Source organism: Macaca nemestrina, chromosome 19, assembly GCF_043159975.1.
Source record: "Macaca nemestrina isolate mMacNem1 chromosome 19, mMacNem.hap1, whole genome shotgun sequence".
NCBI classification, from domain to species: Eukaryota; Metazoa; Chordata; class Mammalia; order Primates; family Cercopithecidae; genus Macaca; species Macaca nemestrina.
In genome coordinates, this window is record NC_092143.1 from 7,209,147 (window position 1) to 7,233,401 (window position 24,255).

A 24,255-nucleotide genomic window follows, 5' to 3' on the forward strand; every position below is an offset into this window, starting at 1 on the left:
GAAGAAGAGGGGGTGGATCTGCAGGCAAGGATGTGACGTGCTTATGCCTCCACGCAGCTGCAACAACAAACACACCTATGGTTTTAGTCTAGGAGAGAGGTGAAAAAGCAACTTTTCATCAAAGAACAGCCTGGCTAGTTTGACTTCATAATGTTTTTGTTTTTGAGACGGAGTCTGGCTCTGTCGCCCGGGCTGGAGTGAGCGGCGCCATCTCGGTTCACTGCAAGCTCCGCCTCCCGGGTTCCCGCCATTCTCCTGCCTCAGCCTCCCGAGTAGCTGGGACTACAGGCGCCCGCCATTAAGCGTGGCTAATTTTTTTGTATTTTTAATAGAGATTGGGTTTCACCGTGTTAGCTAGGATGGTCTCGATCTCCTGACATTGTGATCCGCCCGCCTCGGCCTCCCAGAGTGCTGGGGTTACAGGCGTAAGCCACAGTGCCCGGCCCGTGATTTTTTTTTGTTTTTGTTTTTTTTTAATTGTAAAACTCTTAAAATACGGCTAATCGTGCATATTTTTAAAAGGACATCTTCAACTATTTTAAAATTACAGAATTCCTTGTGAATTACAATGGGCAGAACGTTATGTCGTAAAGAAATAGAATTTCCTCAGGCTCCACAGACATCAGTGCCACGATGGGAAGCTTTATAGACAAAGATGGACTAAGGAAGTTGGGTAAGTTCCTAGAATAAACTAAAGAAAGACTTCTCATCTCAAAATCAAACTTATGAAGGCAAAGAAAATATAGAGCTGTTTAGCCCAGATAAGAAATAGAAGTACACTTTTAACAGTTATTAGTAAATACCATTTCTTATTTGCACATAATGGTTTTAATACTATTGAGAGTATTTGAGAAAATTTAAAAAACTAGTTTAAGACAGAGGCTAAAGACTTTACAGAAAATGCATTTTATTAAACATTAGAGAAGAATTTAAAAGTGCTTTTTGGTGGGGTGCTGCTGCTCACACCTGTAATCCCAGCACTTTGGGAGGCCGAGGTGGGTGCATCACCTGAGGTCAGGAGTTCGAGACCAGCCTGGTCAACATGGTGAAACCCCGTCTCTACTAAAAATACAAAAATTTCCCGGGTGTGAGGGTGCACACCCGTAATTCCAACTACTCGGGAGACTGAGGCAGGAAAATCATTTGAACACAGGAGGCTGAGGTTGCAGTGAGCCGAGATTGTACCACTGCACTCCAGCCTGGGTGACAAAGCAAGACTCTGTCTTAAAAAAAAAATATATATATATATATATTTAAAATATATATGTGTAAATATATATTTAAAATATATATGTATAAATATATACATATATATACACATAATATATATATACATATATACATATATACATATATACATATATATTTTGGGGGACATCTTTAGAAACATTAAATTTATACATGGGATGATTAAAAGCATTTTATGTATTACTGGATCAGCTAGAAAGATAATACTTTTCTTATTTTTACCAAAGCATTTTCACACAAACGAAAATTTCCAGTCGCTCATCAGTTATAGAAATAAAAAATTATATATATGCATATATATGTTTGTACAAATATACAACATATATATACACATAGTAATATGTATCTATGTATATTTTTATATGTGTGTTTGTGTGTATGTGCATGTATAAAATACCACATTATAACTGTTTTCAGACACTTAGAAATTGTTTTTATAAAGAAATGAACCCACACAGGTATTGAAAATTTATCCAATCTCCGTCAACATAATTATCTTATTTTAATTAAAACCTAAGGCTGAGTTTACTCAAGGAAATGATCCATTTCTGTGATTCTCCCTCAGACCCAGCAGCCAGAACACCAAACTTGACACTTATAGAAAAATGAAAATGTTTGCTCTAATTTTTTTTTTTGAGACAGTGTCTCATTCTGTTGCCCAAGCTGAGTGCAGTGGTGCAATCACAGCTCACTACAGCCTCAACCTCCCAGGCTCAAGTAATTCTCCTTCCTCAGCCTCCTGAGTAGCCTGGACTACAGATGCGCACCACTACACTCAGCTAATTTTTTATTTTTTGTAGAGACAGGGATCTCGCTCTGTTGCCCAGTCTGGTGCTGAACTCCTGGACTCAATCAATCTTCCCGCCTCAGCCTCCCAAAATCCTGGGATTACAGGTGCGGACCGCCATGTCCAGCCCTAGCTCGAACTTTCAGTGTTTACATTTCCAGAGAGGCGTCATAATGGAGAAAGGATTTTGTTTCTCGGAAAGTCTTTCACAGTTGCCCAAGTAAGTAAAACAATGGCTTCTGAGAGAGAGAAAATGCATAAATAAATAAATATATAAATAAATAAATAAACCTGAAGGCTACACATTGGAAAGTTGTAGAAAAAGAGCATGGACTCAATTTAGGGCATGGGGTGGGTCTATTCAGTAGATTAACCATGTCTTTCCTGAGATGAGTGAAGCTACCCTGTCCTTAAATGTCGTCAATATTCTAACGACTTTGAAATGTGTCATTCAGCAACAATTGCTTCATGGAAATCTGGATGAGTGCATCCACCTGAAAACTCAAATTCTTCACCTGGATGTCAAACAGTCATTTTAAAAATTGACATGTCAGAAACTCACTCTTCTCCTGCCATGCCTATGACCACTCTGTGTTTTGCAGTATCCCTCCTATCCCCAATTTGTTGCTGTTTTTGAAATGCCATCAATTATTTCTTTAAAATGTACGTGGAAGTTTGCAACTTCTCACTGCCTGTACAACTATTACCTTCTTTTAGGTCAGTGGTTCTCAGATTTTTGGCCCTGTGACCCCCTTCCCTTTATAGGGTTAAACATCGTAGTATCAGCAGGCCTGCAGAGCTTTACATCTATTGATATTTACCAGTTCTGGAATTAAAACCGAAAAACTTAAAAAATATGTAGATAAAATATGTATTTTAAATTCATTTACATAGCAATAAATTCTATGCATGTTAATATACACTGTTTCATAAACAACTGTAAGTTATCCTTTTTTAAAGTAACATTGTTTTACATTTTTGAAATTTTCTTTAATGACTAGCTTATAAAAGACACTGGATTCCCGCATTTGCTTCTGCATTGAACATTTTTGCAGTTGATTATTTTGGTTGAAATATGCAGAGAAAATCTGGCCTTACACAGAAAGGTAGTTGAAAAAGGAAAGAGTATTTAATGAGCTTTTTCAGATAAATCTGGATTATTTTTATTTGCTACTATACTAAAACTGTCAAGTGGCAGTTTCTTAAAAGAGTATTTGCAATGTGAAATGCATAATTATGTCAAAGAACTTGTTTATCTGTTACGCTAAAATCCATTGATACATCTGAAATTTTGAAAATCTTTTACCCACACAAAGCATTATACCCATACAAATGGGTCATTTGGGAAAATGTTGGTCTACTGAATCATGCAGATCTTTCAAGAGTTGCCAACTCTAATCACATAATATAAAATACATGTGCTTATTAATATTGTCACAAATCTTACGTGAAAGTTCTTTTAAGTAATGGAAGCTATTTATTTCACTATGGCAAAAATAAGTTTTTCAAAATTGTATTTCTTTAAAGTCATATATATAGATATATATGTATATATGTCATATGCATGCATTATGCATGCATTACAAATATTTTAGAGACTTTTTCATTTTTTCAGATATATCTGACAAACACGTAAGTCTGAATAACTGTTGTTTTTCTATCAATGCTTTTCTGATTGAAAATAGTATCGAGTGAAAAAAGCAACTATTTAGACTTGAAACTCAGCCACAGATGTACTTTTTCTGAGGACAACCACTGGGTTTCAGTTTGTAGCAGAGGGATTTATATACTCCCAGATTCATTACACAGAATATTAAATAGATGTGTACTCAGGAGTCAGGATTAATAACATTAAATATGTCTTACTGCTTAGTAAAGTTCATTACTAAGTAAAACTGACATTACTTTTAACTGGGAACTTGTGGCAGTGAAGAGTTTCATGACTACTTGTGCAATTTGTTTCTACTGCCTTGATTCATGCGAAAACCCCAGGAATATCACCCACCATCGGTTTTGCACCATTAGTGCAAATGTCAACAACGTCGTTTCAAAATAAAAAAGGAAAAACCAAAAGGAACTAGGTGGGCTATAGAGGAATGGAAAATTACAGAAGAGGGATGAGTGGAGAATCACTGAAAATGGTTTGACAATGTAGGCTGGGACAATGTATATTTTTGCCGTTTGGCAATGTTGCATTTTCTTAAGACTTAGTACAAGGGCTCAGGGACTGGGGGTCAGCTTTGGGACATGCGCCAGTGCAGGTGGAGGTCAGGCTAAAGTTTGATCACAGTGTTTTTGCAAGTCTTTTGTGTCTTGTGGCAGTTTAGCATTCAAAGTTGCTCCAAGATCAACCATGCAACTCAAAAAAAGTTTGTTTTTTATCATTTTCAATATTTCTGCACTAATTATGATTGTCGCCGGGAATTCATGACTGTTTTTGACGATTTGTTGGGGGTGATACCAGATGAATACGAGCAAAAGAAAGTTCTATCCATATCTGTAGATCCATCCATTTGAATGTTAAATGTGTTATTCTGCAAACAAAATATTAATTTATCTTGCATGCTTCCAGCTAAACCTATCATTTGGTGAGTTGCTGTATCAGTGAAAATGTCACTGCCTTGATTTATTTTACTGACATTTCTTTCAACAAGGATTCAGGAATGTCAATTGTACAAGATTTTGATGCTCGTCAAGCTGTACTTTCACAACCAATGGAATATGACAGTGTTCCCAGCAAGAGGCATCAGTGTTCTTTTCATCTGTGCATTGGAAAAATGTACCAGATAATCTTTGGCTTTTAAAGAGCTGATCACATCTATGATAATTATTCAATCCATTTTTACCATTCTAAATTATTGGTTTCAAAATGATCCTGCCATAACAAGCACCATGGTGTTATTTTTCCTGTTGCTAAAATGATAAGTTGTTAATATATATAAAGTCAATGGAGTTATGACATTTTGCATTATTTAATTCTTATTTGTAGTTTTACCCAGTTGCTTTGGAGGAGATTTCCTATTCTATGGGTGAGATAATTTTCTGATATGTTAGGTTCATTTGTGTTTTCACCATCTTAAGAAATAGATAGTGAGCTAGGATTGAATAAATCAGTTTCCTGTTTTCCATTTTTAAAATTTAAAAATAGATACATTCCTTTAGTTTAAAAGTATTAAATTTTAAAATAAAGTGTTAGGTAAAATTCAAAAATTTTGAAAAGTTATAAAATGTTTAAATAAAATAGTAGAGTGTAATTCTTGATTTCTTGTATGGCAGCAAATAAATTTTGGGGATTTCTAACTAATGATTTATTGAATAATAATGTCATCACAAAGATTATTACAGGTGTAACCAAAGATAGCTGAAAACAACACAGTTGAAATGCTCAAAAATAGGATGAATAATCTCTTAAAACACACATATGATAACCTACATCTATTTAGAAAATTCTAGAAAACATCAGAATAGATGAGCAAACATTGCATTAGCCATCAGATCAGTTAAACTATCAGGTCACGTTGAATTTAGAAAATTCCATGGTACATTTATGTATAAGAGTTAGAAAGTGAAAAGCTTAGAAATGAAAAGTGTTCTGATCTCACAGACTCCTGAGTGGACCCCAGAGACCCTGAGTGTCTCCCTAGGAGCACACATGGAGAACTGCAACTTTGGATTAATGCCATTTGCCAGTGAGACCACCATAACAGTTTCTTAATAATTCCCGTGGTTCCACCCTTGAGACTCTAAGGTTGATCATCCACACAGAAGATTCTTCAGTGTTCCATTAGATGGGGCGAGTCAAAAAGAAAAAACATGAGATGTGAAGCGGTTGAAACCTGTCTTCCCTCACAAGTGGGAATGAGGTACACAGCAGCAGCCTCTCACACACCTGGCGGGTGGGAGAAAGCACTCCCCGGATCTCCAATGACAGGAAGCAGAGGTGACCAAGCGTCCCAATTGTTGTACTTGGATTTACACCATGAATTTCGTAGTGAGCCTGTGGTCCTCATACACTGCCCCCAGATGGTGATGGAGTGTGACCATGTTACCAGAGAGACCCTCAACGGCAGCCTGGGGCGTCAGTCATCCATTCGCTGACTTTGGCTCCAGGACGCCCCACAGCTTCTCTGACTGCACCGGATTGGACTCCACAAGATCTCACCCACCTCCTCCACATTGCTGCAGACTTACTGCAGTCAGAAACCTCCCACAGCCTTCTCTTTTTTGCTTCTCTCCCTATTTTCTCACAGTTATTCTCCCAAGTACTAATGTTTCCCATTTAATACCATGTGGGCATTTTTTTTCTTAGAGAACCAGAGTCACATCGTGTGGCCCAGCAATCCCACTTTTAGGTATGTACTCCGGAGAAAACCAAAAACCAAAACACAAACACAATCACACATCCACACAGAAACTCCTACACGAATGTTCGTAAAACCATGTTTCATAATAGAAACAGAAAACAGAAAACAATTAAGTGACCATCAACTGGTGAATTATAAACAGATTACTGTTTCCATCATATAGAATACTAATTAGTAATGAGTTGGAAAAATTAATATATGCAAACACAAGTAAATGAAGTCAAAAACAAAGGACTCTATGCTATATGATTCTATTTTCATGAAATTCTGAAAGAAAAAAAAAAAAACCTGTATACAATATTGACTGAGAGACCAGGGATGGTCTAGGGCCAGAGGTCAGAGGAGGGAATTAAGTATTGCAAAGAGGAATTAGGAGACTTTTTTTCTTTTTGACATCTAAACCTTGCTTTTATTTTAGATTAACTGAAACCCCATGTACCTTTTTAGTGTCATAGAACTGTTGATTGGTGATGAGTTTATGACTATCTACAATTATCTGAATTTATCAAACTACATTAAAAATGCAAAAATTGTATGTAAATTATAATGCAGGGCAATCTAAAAGAAAATAATGTATATAAATATAAACATGATATAACAATATAAATATAATATAAAATTTACATTTATGTTATATATTTTTATTTTAAGATAATGTATATAAATATAAACATATAAAACTATAATTAAAACATTTCATAAAAGCACAGGCTGGCCGAGTAAGGTGGCTGATGCCTGTAATCTAGTGCCCTGGGAGTCTGAGGCGGAAGGATCCCTTGAGGCCAGGAGTTCGAGACCAGCGTGGTCAACATAGTAAGATCCTGTTTCTACAAAAACATTTTTTCAAAAGAGCTGTGCATAGTGCCAAGTGCCTGTGATCTTAGTAATTTGGGAGGCTGAGACAGAAGGATTGCTTTTAGCCCAGGAATTTGAGGCTACAGTAAACCATGCTAGCACCACTGCACTAAAGACTAGGTGACAGAGAAAGACTGTCTCAAACAAACAAACAAAAGGAAGTATAGGCAGCTGTGTTTTACTTTTTATTGAAAAGCTGATGCTTTGCACAAAGGTGCTAAATCAATGGTACTAAACTGGTATGAACAGATCAAATTGTATTTTCATCTTACATGAATTAAGGCTAATATATATAATACCGTTTATACAGGATTGAAATAAGCTTGTATTACATGCATGTGTAAATGGGTGTCTCGAACTTCTTTGACTTCTAAATTAGCTTTATTTTTACTGTTCTTGTTATCAGAGATATTAAAATGTTCTATACTCCATTTCACCTACGACATGTGGCATAACGGAAAGATGAAGTAATTTAATAAAATGAAACTATTGATTATGGCACAAAGGGACCCCAGAGTGGTTATTAGAGGGAGATACTCACAGCCTATTCAGACAAGGAAGAACAGGAAGCCTGAATATCAATGAGCTGGGGACTAATTGATGATGTGAACAGTCTGACTAATTTATAATGAGTTTTCAGTGTTCACACCTGTCAGAACCGGTTCTTGTGTTAACAATGCTACTATGTTTGGAAACCCTGGATTATCTTTCTTATACTGACTTTCACCCACTGTCAGCTCTTTCTGGGGATACCAAGAGTCAAATCACGGTTCTCAAAGTGAAAAAGTTTTACTTATTCTTCCGTTCTCTCTATTTTTTGCCCATGAACTATTTATGTGATACAACAATGAGTGAATGATTTGTGCTTCCATCATTGGACTTCAGGTTATTTGAATTTTGAAGCTTAAAGGCCACTCTCATTTTTTTTTTAACATTTCTCTGAAATCTGAAAGTACACATTGAAACATTCCCTTAATCATTTAAAAAAATACAAGATGCAATTAATTTCTTTATATAGGGCTAAGAGCTTCCCAGAAAGGAACAGAAAATGTAACAACAGGAGAAATGTTATCCAGAACATGTAATTACTTTCTTTAAAGTATTTGTAAATAGTCTGTTATATTTTAAGTAGGCAGTTAGCGAAGAATCAAGATATTTTTGGTGGCTGATAATTTTTAGGTTGATTTTCTTATTGCATGCCCCAGTTCAGGATCTCCATATAAATACTTACTGAAAAGTGATTCAGTTTTTTCAATATTATTATAGTATACTAATATAGCTATGTATAAGTACAGAATTGTATAAAGATTTACTTTTCCTCATTTATGTACTGATTTCATCTCATTCAAGGTATTGCTTCTTTAAAAAGACTGCCAAACATTGGTGAAATGGAAAATCATTGTGATTTTATCACTCAATAGTTGAAAATGTTTTTAAAATGAGGTATATTGTTTTTGCATCAGAGATTATTGAGATTTTTTTTCCCAACCCCTTAAAAAATTTTTAAAACCATAACAAATCCTGTCTGTTAAACTAAATCTGTTAGTGATTAATTTCTTGGAACCATGTTATCCAGCTTACTTTGCCCATTTCTTCTTTCTATTTTTTTTTTGTTTGTTTGTTTGTTTTGCTTTTTGAGATGGAGTCTCTCTCCGTCACCCAGGTTGGAATGCCGTGGCGCGATCTTGGCTCACTGCACCCTCCGCCTCTCCGGTTCAAGCAACTCTCCTACCTCAACCTCCCAAGTAGCTAGGACTAGAGGCACCCCCAACTACCCCTGGCTAATTTTTTGTATTTTAGTAGAGACAGCGATTCACCGTGTTGCCCAGGCTGGTCTCAAACTCATGAGCTCAGGCAGTCCACCCACTTCTGCCTCCCAAAGTGCTAGGATTACAGGCATGAGTCACTGCGCCAGGCCTATTTTGCCCATTTCTTAGCATTTAGTTTTAGAGGACATAATTCAGCAAAAGTAGCATGAATGAATATAGACAAAAATATAATAATGTTTTGGTATTGTGTGTGCCCATGTTTATATTCATGATACTATGTCATGATTCCTGGAACAACTTGAGTCCCCTATAAAAATTTTATAAGTGAATGAATATATGCTAGCCCCAGGAACTTATTTGGAATCTGAACAATTAACATTCGTTGTCTTCACAAAACTCAGAAATTCTCTAACCTCTACTACCACCCTGCCCTAAGTTGACAGACTGAATTCAATGTTTTCAAAACTTAACATTATATTATGTTAAGCTCTTAACATCGCTGTTGACATTATTCACCCTCTGTATTTCACATAAGCAGATAATTTTATAAAATTAGATTTTAGTACTATAAGATTAGTTGTACAATTTAGCAGTTCTAATAAACTACATATAAATGTATAATAATTATATATATATATTTAAGAGGACAAATTTAAACAAGACTTAAACAAGACTTTGCTTTCCAGAAATATGTGATCTGTAAAAAGCCCCAGGATGACTGTTGCCAGAAAGGACTCTGCAAAGAAGAGATGACTTCTATAAACGAGAATGTAAAGAAAAACAACTTATTCTGGTTCTTAGGGAACCTTGTAAATAGGATAAGATAGAAAGTGTACATTTGCCTGAGTTATACTGAAATAATGTTTTTAAATTGTTTCATTTTAATCATGTGATTTTTAATTTACTAATAGTACAGTCATTTATCGATATAATATACTATATATTATATAATACTATATATTATATATATAATATATTATATATATAGAGAGAGTGAGTTCTGGAGTCTCTCTGAAAACTCAATATAATACCAAAAAATACATAATTGACTAATACATGGAGAAAGTATATCAATATTTTTACTACAAGTTAATATTGCAAATAGGCATGTAACAATTGATGACCAAACTCATGTTTGCTATAATAACCCTTAAGTTGACAGAATATTTTCTGTAGTTAATTCTTGAAGTGTCCCCTTACCCCTGTTTAAATGCACGAAGTATCAGAAATTTTGCTTTGACTTTTGTTAGTTGCCTCAAGTGGAAATGATTAGGGCATTACTTGCACAGTTTTTCTTTTAAATAATTAACTTCAGTTCCAATGTCCTGCATGAATAATGTCGGACGTCACATCTCATTCTCAGGATTCCTAATGAATCACACTGTTTGCACTGAACATAATAAATTATAGGGTATGGCTTCTGGCCAACAAAAATTGCCTTTACTTATTTTAAGACACCATCATTAGTACATCCTTCTTGATGGTATTTATCCACCACCCACTACTGAGTCCTTAATAACAGCACTTTTCTTTTTCTGTTTTTGGAATGAGACAAAAAAAAAAATATGTGGTTTCAAAGAATGTTCTTCGGTCATGAGGCATTTACCTCTTCTTTCTCTTGTGCGTATTTTGTTATCTCTGCACAACACACATTGTTTTCATTTCTTTCTCAGTTATTATTTGTGAGGTTCCATTGTATAGCTGGCTGCTCAAAACGTAAGAAAGATGGTATTTTGCCTAAGAATTTGAGTCCGAGTGTGAGGAAAGTATTTTTCATATCACTGCCAGCTTTCATGTGGGAACAGGTCAAAATAACTGTGTGTCCTGTTTTCTTGGAGAGATCAAGGGCAGTGTACCCCTCTCCCCACCCCTGCACAGACATCTAGGCTCATCCACAGTAGATTATGTCAATGTTTTTTCTTCTTCCCCCAAAGGCCCAATGAAGGCTAGCTTGTAACACCCAAAGCTAAATTAAACAACACAATAAAGACTCTGATTATATATCCCCTTACATAAACTCTCACACTTGACACTTGCACAAACAAGTGTACTGTAGCCCTTCATATTTTTCCCTTGATAAAAGAACTTCATAATTTCTAATAGGATACAGCAGATATCCACAAAAATATGTTACTTGGATGATGGAAATTTGGAGCCCTTGGCACTTCTGCACATGTCCACAATTTCTTGATATAGATGGCTTTAACCTGAGCGACATTAACTTGTTTTCCCAACTGCCTTCATCACTTGTCCCCTTCCCCACCCCTCCACTCCCTTTCTCTCTTCTGTGGTTGACTTGTGTCTGTTTGGGTATTTGACATTTTGGCCTTTCCATTAGTCCTTTATGCATGAATTCCTGCCTATTGAAGTGTTATTTATCTTGCCTTGTGGCATTATTCTGACTTCTGTGGTTAGCTTTATAGATATTGTAAAAAAAAATATTTTATATTTCTGTAGCTATGTTCGGTGCTTTCTCATTCTTTTAGTATGTATTATACCATTAAATATTGAGTTTTCTGTTTCATAGTGGTTTGGATACAAGTTTAAAAAACTGAAGGTAGATTTGGAGGGCAGACTATAGTTTGGAGGGCAGACTATAATACTCACTGTGCTACTCACAAACATAGCACTTGGCTCTTTAACAGCTTTTCTTTCAAAACCTACCAAGGAGCTGTTTTCATAAACTGTCTGATTGATGTGAGTTGAGCTCGATTGGGTTTGTGCCTATAAAATAATATTGCTACGTTCACAGTTGCAGGTTTATAAATAATGTTGCCTTTGTTTGTAGCCTGGCTTCTAAATAATTAGGAGTGAATATAAGAATTTGATTCCTCAATCCAATTTTATTCATAGGGTTTTGTTGTGAGAATAATAGTTCTAATCTTTCATTTTAACACGAGATTTATTACTCTTAATCAATGACATAATTATCAAGGCAGTGACGCTGAAAGTCTCAGCAGGGATGAAACCCAGTCCTTGGTGTCTTCAGTCTGGAAGTGTTCTTGGCTAACACCCCTCCCACACTCATCTGCAATCTGTTGTGCAGCTGTTGAAAAGAAGCTCAAAAGATGGTGATGTGATGCTTGGCTGACACATAGATCTGTAGTTCTTGATCCTGATAATTGCAGCATCATCTTTCAGTCAGTTTTACTCTTTATGTCCAACTGTCACTCGAAATAATGCCTGATCTTGTCCCTCGTCACCTTGGTCAGAACAAAGGTGGGGTTTGTCTTATTTTTAAATTACCATTGTAGTCACAGCGATGCCCTCCTCTACTCAAACTGCAGCACAGTTACGTCCCACCATTTTCTGTGCGTTGGTCCATGGAGTCTAATCTGCCCCCTGGAGGCCCCAAGCCACTCCAGTACCCCTCTCAGGACATCAGGACCTCTTGGATTCTCTCTAGTACAGGCAGTGATGCCTCTTGACTTTCACTGCTGCTGCACGATGCTGGTGTGATATGAACAGCAGTCAGCTACTCCCTCTCCAAAATCTCACCAGAGAAAAACGGGAAGTTGTCAGTGGCCTTCAATTACTAATTTTGTCTAGTAGGGTTACTATTTCTTATTGGCCCATTTTGGCCCAAGACGCCTAGGACGTAAATCCCACTTCAGAGGGTCAGATCACTTGGCTTCATCTGTGACTGTTCATCCTTTCTCTCCCTCAACAGAGAGATGTGTGATCTCTTATCCCAGTTGGTTAGTAAGAGGCACAGGGGAGCAGCAGGGCCATGGCTTCCCTCCCCTGAGCCAGAGGATTCCAATGTCCACATGGAAAGGGAAAAGTTTGGAGAGTAAAGCAGATGGATTGAAAAAATGATGACATCCTCATGCACTCTTCCTCCCACCTCCGAGCTCCACTGGCACGTGCTGCATTAACAGGCAAGGGAAGAATGTGGAGTCACTTAGTGTCTGGACTTCAGCACAAGGGGAATATCTACAATCGCTTCTTGCCATTGTGAAGACTCATTGGTATGACAGGGAGCCAAGGACTTAAGAGAACACAAGTTACACTGTTTCAAGCAGTCAGCACATCCCTCTTCTTTTAATCTTATGGTGAAACATTTCCTCAATTTATTTATGAAAAATAACCAGGCAAATTTTACTAATTACAAAAGCAGAATAGATGCATCAAACACACACACACACACACACACACACACACACAGACACACACCTCTCCTACTAACCTATTTTAAATGAATAAAGCATATATTCCTTAACACGGGGAAAGTTTTTCATAAACTTAGGTATCTAAATTCTAAGGATGTAAACGAAATATGTAAATGTCTAATTTTAAGATTCATTCACTTTGTTACAGATATTTAATTAACATATTACATAAATGGCATATTAATTTAGATATATAGCATATGTCCACTCTTATATAAAATAACTTTATTCAGCTATTCACACGTATCTATGGCATCAGAGTGAGTAATCTAACACATTTATTCCAAGAGTACATTTTCTTCTATTTCATCTAACTTGCTTCACTTGCAGTACTTTTCAATTTGTGACTGATGTTGTCACTGGATATTTTAACATCCGGACACAATACCCATTAGGAGAGTAGGTGTGTACACAATGTAACCACTTACCGTTCTGTCTTCTTAAACAATCTTTAACATTTTTCACGAGCTATGTCATATCAGGAATAAAAATAAATAAATCTAGATTAAGTGTCTTTGTTTCCTTTTTAACCCGCTGTGTTAGGAGTTCTACATGAACATCTAAAATGACCATCCACTGATGTCATTACAAACTGTATCTTTTCCAAAATAAATGAGATATATCACATATATTCGAAACTGAGAAAACTTGAAAACATTCTATGGACTTTTGGACCTGAGGGATAATTTGAGAAATGATAGCCAACATTCTGTTCGTTTCCCAGAGAGGAGCCATGACAAAGTACAAGAGACAGAGAGACTTAACCACTATCTTGGAGCCGAGAAGTACAAGACCAAGGTATCTTCAGGACTGGTTTCTTCTGAGGCTTCTTTGCTGGCAGAGGGCCATCTTCTCTCCATGTGCTCGCCTGGTGTTCCCTCTGTGTGTGTCTGTGGCCTAATCTCCACACCCTATAGGGACACCAGTCACTTTGGATTACGGCCCACCCATATGACCTCATTTCACATTGATCACTTGTTTGAAGACCCTATTGCCAAATACGATCACATTCTGAGTTATTGGGTTTAGGGCTTCAACATGGGACTTTGGAGGACACTACTCGGTCCATAACGTGGAGTAATTACTATAAACTATCAAATACTAATATTATATGAAAGAAAGAGCTTAAATGTATATATGAATGCAAACTAATGAATAATATTACAATAAACGTAGTGCCAATTTAAGTTTGCAGAAGAGTGAAAACCTTAAAATGTGTTGCTTTAAGATGTATCTTTTTTTTAATAATCACACTATATCTCAATTTGGAAAAAATTGGAGTTTTACATCCTAGAGCTTCTAATCAGAAAAATTTGAGTACCTACCTTTCAAGAGAAAAAAGGGAAAAGAGAAAATAATTTATCCCAAATTTAAGAAAATTTTTTTGTTTTAAGCATATGTCAACCGTATTGCCAGAAATGTTTAAGTCCCTACTTTGATTACTAAGTTATGTAAATATTTTAGTAAGCCATATTTAAATAAATTCCTTTACTAAAGATCATTGTAGAATGTATTATTTAGTTCACATGAAAAGTATGAGCAAAAATGTCATAGTAAAACAAAAAATGAGATTAGAAGTTAATATAGAGGCAAAGCTGATATATGTGACTATTATTTATCTAGGAAAAAAATTCTTTAAAATACTTTAATTAACAGAATCTTTCTGGAACTCATCAATAATCCATGAAAAACAGATTCACGGGCAACAAAAAATAAATTGTAAGCAAGTTTAATTTGAATATATTAATAGAAATTAAGCCAAATATAAAAGTATAACTTCATAGTATTTTTCTATACATTCTCCATGATGTGTCAATACTTCTTCCACAATACAATTTGAGCAGTAGGAAAAAATCATAAGAGCAAATACCATTATTCTGAATATGATGCTTGCAATTCCTATTTTTTCCATTATCTTACTGCAAAAAATTTCTAACATACATAAACATTAAAACAATTTTATCATGGATAACACTTGCTATAGTTCAAATATTTGACTCTGTAAACCTCGCCTTGAAATTTGATTCCGGATGTTGGCAGTGGGACCTAATGGATGGTGTTTGGGTCGTGGAGCAGATTCCCCATGAATGGTGGGTGCCATCCTCATTGTGGTGACTGAGTGCTCACTCTAGTCATTCTCACCAGAGCTGGTTGTTAAAAAGAGCCTGGCACCTCCTCCCTGGCACCCCATCCTCCCTGCTTTCTGTCTCACCATGTAATCTCTGTACACATCAGCTTCTCTTCACCCTCCACCATCAGTGGAAGCAGCCTGAAGCCCTCAGCAGAAGCAAATGCTGATTCCACGCTACTTGTGCAGCCTGTAGAACTGTGACCAAAATAATAAACTTTCTTTCTTTCTTTTTCTTTCTTTTCCTTCTTTCCTTCCTTCCTTCCTTCCTTCCTTCCTTCCTTCCTTCCTTCCTTCCTTCCTTCCTTCTCTCCCTCCCTCCCTCCTTTCCTTCCTTCCTTCCTTCCTTCCTTCCTTTCTTCTTTCTTTCCTTCCTTCCTTCCTTTCTTTTTTTTTGACAGGGTCTCACTCTGTTGTCCAGACTGGCGTGTATCCATTTTCTTTCTAAATTGCCCAACCTCAGGTATTCCTTTATAGCAACGTGAACATATTAAGGCATCCAAATACTAACCATTTAGATTTTACAATTAGTATTGCCAAATACTAACCATAACCATTTACATTTTACAACTAGTATTTCTTTAAAATTGTATCCACTATCCATCCCTCCATTCATGTGTTAACCAATTTTACTTTCTGATGTTTTAAAAGTAAGTTGCTGATGTCAGTACACCCCTAAATGCTTCAGCAAGCATGTAATTTAGAGTATAATAGGTATTATACTTTTTTCTTTTAAAGGTAAAATTCACATACAATAAGATGCACAAGGTGTAAGTTTATCTTTTGATGAGTTTTGACATGTACATACCTCTGTAATTCAAGAGTCTAAAAAGATAGAGAATATTTTTATCCCTCCAGAAAACTCTTGATGCTACTTTCTAGTCAATCCTCACCCGACCCACCCTAATGCAATTACTACTATGATCTTTTTCTGCCATAAGTTATACTTGCTCCATAACTTTATAGAAACAAAAACATTTGGCATATATACCATACTTTTTTTAATGAAGCTTCTATTACCAAAATATTTTGATATTCATTCATGTTGTAGTTCATTTTCTTTTTTCTCTTTCTTTCTTTCTTTCTTTCTTTCTCTCTCGCTCTCTCTTTCTTCTTTCTTTCTTTTTTTAAATTTTTTAAATTTTCTTTTGAGACAGAGTTTTCACTCCTGTTACCCAGGCTAAAGTGCAATGGTGTGATCTCGGCTTACTGCAACTTCCGCCTCCTGGGTTGAAGCAATTCTGCTCCCTCAGCCTCCCAAGTAGATGGGATTATAGGCAAGCGCCACAACGCCCAGCTAGTTTTGTATTTTTAGTAGAGATGAGGTTTCTCCATGTTGGTCAAGCTGGTCTCGAACTCCCAACCTCAGGTCATCCACCTGCCTCAGCCTCCCAAAGTGCTGGGATTACAGGCCTGAGCGACCATGCCTGGCTGTAGTTCATTTTCTTTTAACATCCAGTACCATTTAATCATATGAGTAAGTCATATTTTGTTTATTCATTCTGCTAATGATGGACTCTTGAGTTGTTTCTAGTTTGGGATTATTATGCATAAATATGCCATAAATATTATCCTACAAGTCTTTTGTGTATATTTGTTTTTAACTTTTAAAACGTACCTAGGAATAAATTGCCATTTTCTACATTAAAAATAGTTGTAATATGTTTAAATATTTTTAAAACTTTTTAAAACTTTAAGTAATTAGTGACACATTATAAATATCATTTTGATAATTAATTTCATGTGCTTACCAGAATGGCCTGTGGGCTGAAATCTAGCACCTGTCCTGCATTGCAGAACAGTCATGCTCACTCATTTCCATGTTGTCTGCAGTTGCTTGGGTGCTACAGTGGCAGAGCTGAGTAGTTGCAACAGAACCTTTATGACTGACGATTTCAAAAATATTTACAATGTTCCCATTATAGAAAAAAAAATGTTGTTTGCTATATATTTGTTTGCATGACTATAGCAAATAGTCGTTACAGATATATCTCTACTAGAAGGACTTTCATACAATCTGAAGTTTTATTCAACCTTACGATGTTTCAAAGATCTTCTCCATCTCAAAACTGGCCTTTCATTCTATTCCCAATGGCCTCTCAGGGACCTGGAAATAAAAGTACTGGAAAATCATAGACAAGGCAGTCTGGACTGAAGGTTTGCTGCTGGACATATGGGAGTGGTCACGAAGCTTGAGGACTATCATAGCACATGTTTAATGCTCACTAGCGGGCGTCCACTCCTCCACTCAGGGGCAGTTACTGAATAACTAAGCACTAGATAGAACTCAGCCATTTGGCATTATCCATCCTTCCTCATCAGTGACTCCAGAACTTACCAATGGAAGAGAGTGGCCCCAGTGGCAGACATAGAGGGTGTGTAGTGACCAAGCTAACCACTGCAGCCCCTGAGTGCCCACCACCATTAACAGAGAATGCCCGTAGGCAATATTCCTCACAGAGACCAACGAGGTTCTTGATGGAAAGTTGATTGGTTGGCCTTATTCCACCCTGGAAGAATTAGTATCTCATCCTTGTGTTACTGAAACGCCAAGAGTTTGGTCTAGGTCCTGTTGTTCACCACTGAGAAAGCCAATGACTGAAACAATGATTATTGACAAGGAAGAAGGCTTTGATCAGGTGCTGCAGGCAAGGAGATGGGAGCTCAGTTTCAAATTCAACTCCATGACTGGCTACAACTGTGGATTTATATAGCCAGGAAGAAATGCAACAATGTGTAAGAAAACAGGAACTAGGGAGGGGCAAGGAAGCAATCATGATGCATGAGGGGCCAGCATCCCATTGCCTGGATGTGTTGATCTGGTGAGTTTACTTCTTTGATATTATTTTTGAGAGGACTGAAGGTTGCTTCCTGAGAAAATAACTTGGATAAAAGAAATAAAAGTTTCAAGCTTTAAGACCAGAAGGGTCAGCTTTTATGTTTATCAAAAGAACTATCATTTGGGTTGGTTTCATTTGGAAGCATAATTATCTATCCTGCAAAAGGTTTGTCTTTCCCACCTGCAGAGCTTAGCTGGTACCACTAACTGGAGGCTGCCAGTGTCTGGCAGAAAGTCCCTTCAATTCGTACGTCATTAAGGATCCACTTCACAGTGAGGGATGTGAGGTAATGGACTTGCGACCATGGGCTTTACTGATCATATCACACACCATGCCATCTGGATGTAACCTCACTGAAAAGCACTGGAACACAGGTGGAAGGCACACCTGACATGCCAGCTGGGATCTGGGACCATCATCCCCCATGAGGCATATGCATTGACACAGGCCTCTGTACGGAAAAGTGCTGGAAGAATACCTGAGTCCCAGAGCCAAGTGATGGAAGCAGGAGTGGCCTAATTTATCACCAAATTCCATTTCTTATTAGAGGCCTTTGATCTTTTTGTTTCCACAGTTCTGGCTTGTGCAGAGTAACAGGACATGGTCCCCAAACAGGAACTCTTACCAGGAGACACAGAAAAGCTCCCCTTGGTCTACTAGCTATAGCTGATACCTGAGCACTCTGTACTCTTTGTTTCCAAGGACAACTGGACAAGAAAAGGAGTTATCTTCTTAGGTTACCATTCCTGATTAGTGAGAGGAGGTCACATCTACACAATGCAGAGAGGAATACCTGTGAAGCCCAGGGGATCCACTGGGATGCCACTGGCTACTCCTTTCCCAAGGGAGTGACTGTGGATGGGCAAGTACAACAGCCTCAGTCTGAGAAGGGTTTGAACATCAGGGCCTAGACCTCTCAGGAGTGAGCATTTGGGTCATCCCTCCAGATCAGCTATCAACTACACAGGCAACGAGGGGAATTTGGAATGTGCCTAGAAGAGAGAGGAGGCACTCAAACTGCAGCCCCTACTAGCTGCATTGATGACTGGTGTACTTTGTTCCACTCACCCCAGTCTTAGTTTCCTTCCGGAACAGAGGCCAACAGGTCACAGAGAAATAGAGAAGTGGATCTTTTTTTTTTTTTTTTTTTGAGACGGAGTCTCGCTCTGCCGCCCAGGCTGGAGTGCAGTGGCCGGATCTCAGCTCACTGCAAGCTCCGCCTCCCGGGTTCACGCCGTTCTCCTGCCTCAGCCTCCCGAGTAGCTGGGACTACAGGCGCCCGCCACCGCGCCCGGCTAGTTTTTTGTATTTTTTTAGTAGAGACGGGGTTTCACCGTGTTAGCCAGGATGGTCTCGATCTCCTGACCTCGTGATCCGCCCGTCTCGGCCTCCCAAAGTGCTGGGATTACAGGCTTGAGCCACCGCGCCCGGCCGAGAAGTGGATCTTTGAGGGATGGACTGTTGCAACCAGGACAACGTCGCTCAGAGCATGTCCACCACGGATTCCTGCTGAGCCTATGCTCTTGCCACCTGGCTCCCAGATGTCCAATAATCTTTTTCACTCACTTGGGGAGCTTTTTATCTCAGACTAAATTTTTCCATGCATAGATATTCTACTTTGTCCTTTTGAGCCTAATGGTTCTATTTGTTATACAGGTCTTTTATGTTTTTTGTTTTAATCACTTGGATGATACCTTCTGGATCTAAAAACTCCTATCATTTGAAGTTCTTTGAGTTTAATTCCACCTTTTATTATGTTTGCAACTTTTACCTAGTTGGCATTTTATTTGAATGTGAGTCGTAATTAAAGTTTTAACTTTATCAGGGTTTTATTCATAAAATTCTTGGCAATCCAGATAGAGGGCAAGCACCTCTAAGTTGGTTTTGTCAAGTTGCTTCAGGAATATTATCAGTGTGAGCCTTATTTTTTATGTTAAGTATTCAAATTAAGGTTTTTTGACCACACTTGTAGTGAAGTTTTACGCAGCAAACTTAAAAAAACATTGAGACTCATTGGGCTAGTAAATTTATAGTACTTAATAGGTTTAATAATTCAGAGGGTTAGAACATTTGTTATATTCAGTAGCTTTAATAGTTCAAATCTCAAATATGCATGTGCTTCTTGTCTGTGGTAAAACTTTGCCAGGGAATACTTCTGTTCCCTTCCCAAGTCCAAGTTACACTCTCATAGCATTTGTTTTCTACTACACACTTTTACTGAAGACAGAAGTCTTTATAGTTTTATTGCAGCTCCCAACCTCATGTGGGGAAACAGTTGGTATCATAAAGTTACCAACTTTACAATAGGGAAAGTAACCTAGGGTAAGCTCAATTGAGTCACTTGAATCTTTAATGGCAAATAACTAGGATCAGAGAGATGCAGTAAAAAGGGAAGTCAAGAATATTCCAAGCATGAGAAAGATTTAATCTACTTTTGCTATCTCTGATATGTGGGGATCCATGTGCAGAAAACAGCAAGAGGACTCTAGAAACTAAGGACAGTCAGCAACTCAGAAACTAAGGACCGTCGTTGACAGCAAGCAAGGAAATCTGGACCTCAGTCCTACAGCCACAAGGAACTTGATTCTGCCATCAACCTGATGAACTTGCTGGCTGCTTCTCACCAGGTCCCTAGCAGGAATGCCTTCCTGCCACACCTTGGTTACCTCCTGAGCCTTCCAGCAGAGGACCTAGCTAAGTCATGTGGTGCTGGGACTTCTGTAACCAATAGAACTGCAAAACCATCACGCCTGTAATCTCAGCACTTTGGGAGGCTGTAGCAAGTGGATCACTTGAGCTTAGGAGTTCAAGACCAGCCTGGCCAACATGGTGAAAACCTATCTCTACTAAAAATACAAAATTTAGCTGGGCATGGGAGTACACACCTGTAGTCCCAGCTATTCAGGAGACTGAGGCATGAGAATTGCTTGAACCTGGGGGGCAGAAGTTTCAGTGAGTTGTGATCGCACCACTCCACTCCAGCCTGAGCATCAGTGTGAGACTCTCTCTCTCAAAAAAATTAAATTAAATTAAAAATAAATAAATAGACCTATGAGATCAGGTTGTGATAGACCATTGGTGGAGTAAAAGGAGACCATTCAGGTTGCATCATGTAGATCCTTTTACAGAATATGTATTTATTGGAGAAGACATGGTTATTATTTGAAATTTTTCTGCAAAGCTGAGAATGACAATGAGATTTGTACTTGGAAAATTCCTTATGGCTGCAGAAGGATTTACTGGAGATTATGGAGGTGGAGGTTTTTTTGCAGTAGGATGTGTGAAATGGAACCTAGGTGCTGATGAGGGTTGAATGAGGGATGGAGGGGATTCTTATACTGAAAGTGACAACTTGGCAAATAATTGGTGCATCTAGTCATTGTCCATGGAAGAAAATGGAAGCCACTGTAGGCATTTGAAACACAGGTTTAGTATTAAGAATGATTTAAAACATTAAAAGCATTGATGGAGCAGTCCAGAGAAGGATAGGTGCCTGGCATGCTGTGCCATTGGATGGAACCCATGTGCCACCACTCACCATGAGTACCTGCTGCTCCTGCTGGGATCTGCCCAGCCACTAGGCCAGCACCCAGGTACCAGGACAGCTGCCCATGCTGCTGAAATCAACACCAAAGTCCCCTTAGTCTGCAGCCACTCCCACTCTGAGGGTGATCAGAGCCGAAACACACATGGTTTCCTCATTCCTCCCACCTCCCAGCACCTGCAGGAACCTCCCATAGCAGAGCCTATCAGGTCATCTAATATTACATCCAGAGAACACAGTTTGTAGGCTTCCCAATCTCTTGGTGTGCAAAGGAGTATGGAAAAACTGGAGAGGAGCTGAAAACCCTCAGAAACATAACTAATGTAGGAAACTATGTGTTTTAAGATGATAATTTTTAAAAAGCCAAGTCCCAACATTAAATCATACAACAAAATTTCCAAATGGTTGAAGTCCTAAATGAAATATAATTTGAGAAAAATATTTTCTTAAATGAAAGAATATATATTTGTATAATCTTGAAATGGGAAACAGGACTTCTAAACACAACTTAAAACATAAAAGTCATAAATGAACATACAGAGTTTTGAGCCAATATTTAAATTTAAAAACAAAACAGAAAAGTCGGATTGGACACACACAGTTAGAATACACATAGAATTCTATGTATAATAAGTAAACACATGAAAACATGTGAATGAATGACCAGGGCATTCAGAAGTGAACAAATACAAAGGGCATGCCAATGTGACTGAAACTTGAAAATATAGTTCATGAAAATTTGATATATTTGTGTTGATTAGTAATAATCAAAACTGTTTCCCCAGAAGGAGTGGGAAGTTAGGTAGCAGTGAAAATCATCAACTTGGCACTACTTATCATCATAATAAATATATATCTAAATAATTAACAAAACCACATGCTTATAAAATAAAATAATAAATAATATTAATATAGTAAAATAATAATGAAGAGAGGAGCAACACATGGTCTGTCTTACCCACCCTAAAGCATACGTTTTGGAGGTATCTAACCTGAGCCTGTGTGTTTGAAGGCATCTGGGTCAAGATACTATCTCGCTGCCATTTCTTTCAGCTCATGCAAAGAAACCACATGGTTTTAAAGCCATATTGTCATTATTGTCACTGGAATTGGCACAGCTTCCTGAAAGGAAATCCTAGAGGGAACATCGCATTGGATTGGCTTCCTGAGTATTGGATCCTTGTGTACCTTAAATGGTCCACCCTCTCCATTGTCCCAGAGTAGTAATTAACAGAACTCCTTTTCTCAAAATTGCCTCTGTTTCAATGACTAACTACATGTTTATCTACACCATTGAAGTATTCATTATAAAACTGCATGTATTTGTTACAGAGCCATGTAGAATGTTATTTTTAGGTATTTACAAATTTTTATATTCTTTTATTCTGACTCCCCCTCCCCCCCCACTCACAATGGTATAATTGCCACTTAAAATGAAATTTGATGTCCTTTCACTGGGCAACAATCCATAGATGATCTGATTACCAGCTGCTGCTAAGCTGCATCTCTCTTTTTGTCACCTCTCACAGAATGCCAGGCACACTAACTCGATGGTGCCTAAAAGACTCCCTGCAAGCCAAACATGCTTTCCCCCTTATTTCCTCTACCTAAAGAGTGATTTCCCTAGATATCTGCGTGATATTCCCCCTCACTGCATTCTGGTGTCTATTGCAATATCACCTCAAACAGCATTTCCTTATCTAAAATAACTTGGGCCATCACTCACTATTTAGTAGACATTTTTATAGCACTCATATAATTTAATACCTTAGGTATATACTATGTAGGTATGCATTAATTGTTTCTTATTTATAATCATCTTTGAAGGCGGAATATTTACTTACTTTAATTACATAGAACATCATATAGAACAAGACACATATAAGTCCATAATAAATACATATTAAATCAATGAATGTAGACATCAGCATAAAACAAATTACAAGGATACTATATACCTATGTATTTGGGATGATGGGCATTGGGTGATCTTATTTTCTTTTTGTTTACTTGTATTTTACGTTTGTTTTTGCAATAATTGTTAGTCATAAAAAGAGGAAAGAAAGGGGAAGAAAAAAGCATCATTGTAAAACCAAGCTGTTAGAAATAACTACTGTTTGTAGAGTACTAGAATTTGCTAGGCACAGTTCTAACTGCTAAATATTTAGTAACTCATGTCACCTCCACAACCTTGTGAGACACAAATTGTTACTATGCCCATTTCATAAATGAGGAAACTGATTCACAGAAAGAATAAGTTGTTTGTTCAGTTACTAAGGGGGTAATCAGGCTTTGACCTCAACAGGCTGTATTTAGAGCCTGCTATTACCCCTATGCCAGGCTCACAACCCAGCTGAGTTTGAAAGACAGGCCCCTGCCTCATGTGTGTGCACATTATCATGGAGTATTAAAACCAAGCCAGCTTCTGGTCAGACTTTCTCATTATACATGGACCTGGAGCCCGGACATTCTCTAAATTTAACAGGAGAGTTTCCGCTCGTTGCCGCCAGCAGCGTGTGAATACTGTCGTCTTTTGATGGGTTCAGAA

General features: G+C 37.6%; 1 long non-coding RNA gene across 1 annotated transcript; it reads left to right on the plus strand.

The window, feature by feature from the left end:
• Nucleotides 1–386: 386 nt before the first annotated feature.
• Nucleotides 387–10,526, plus strand: LOC139360092 (uncharacterized). Its single transcript, XR_011617198.1, has 3 exons — nt 387–673; nt 2,049–2,255; nt 9,710–10,526. It is a non-coding gene; the product is annotated as an uncharacterized lncRNA (long non-coding RNA).
• Nucleotides 10,527–24,255: the final 13,729 nt, after the last annotated feature.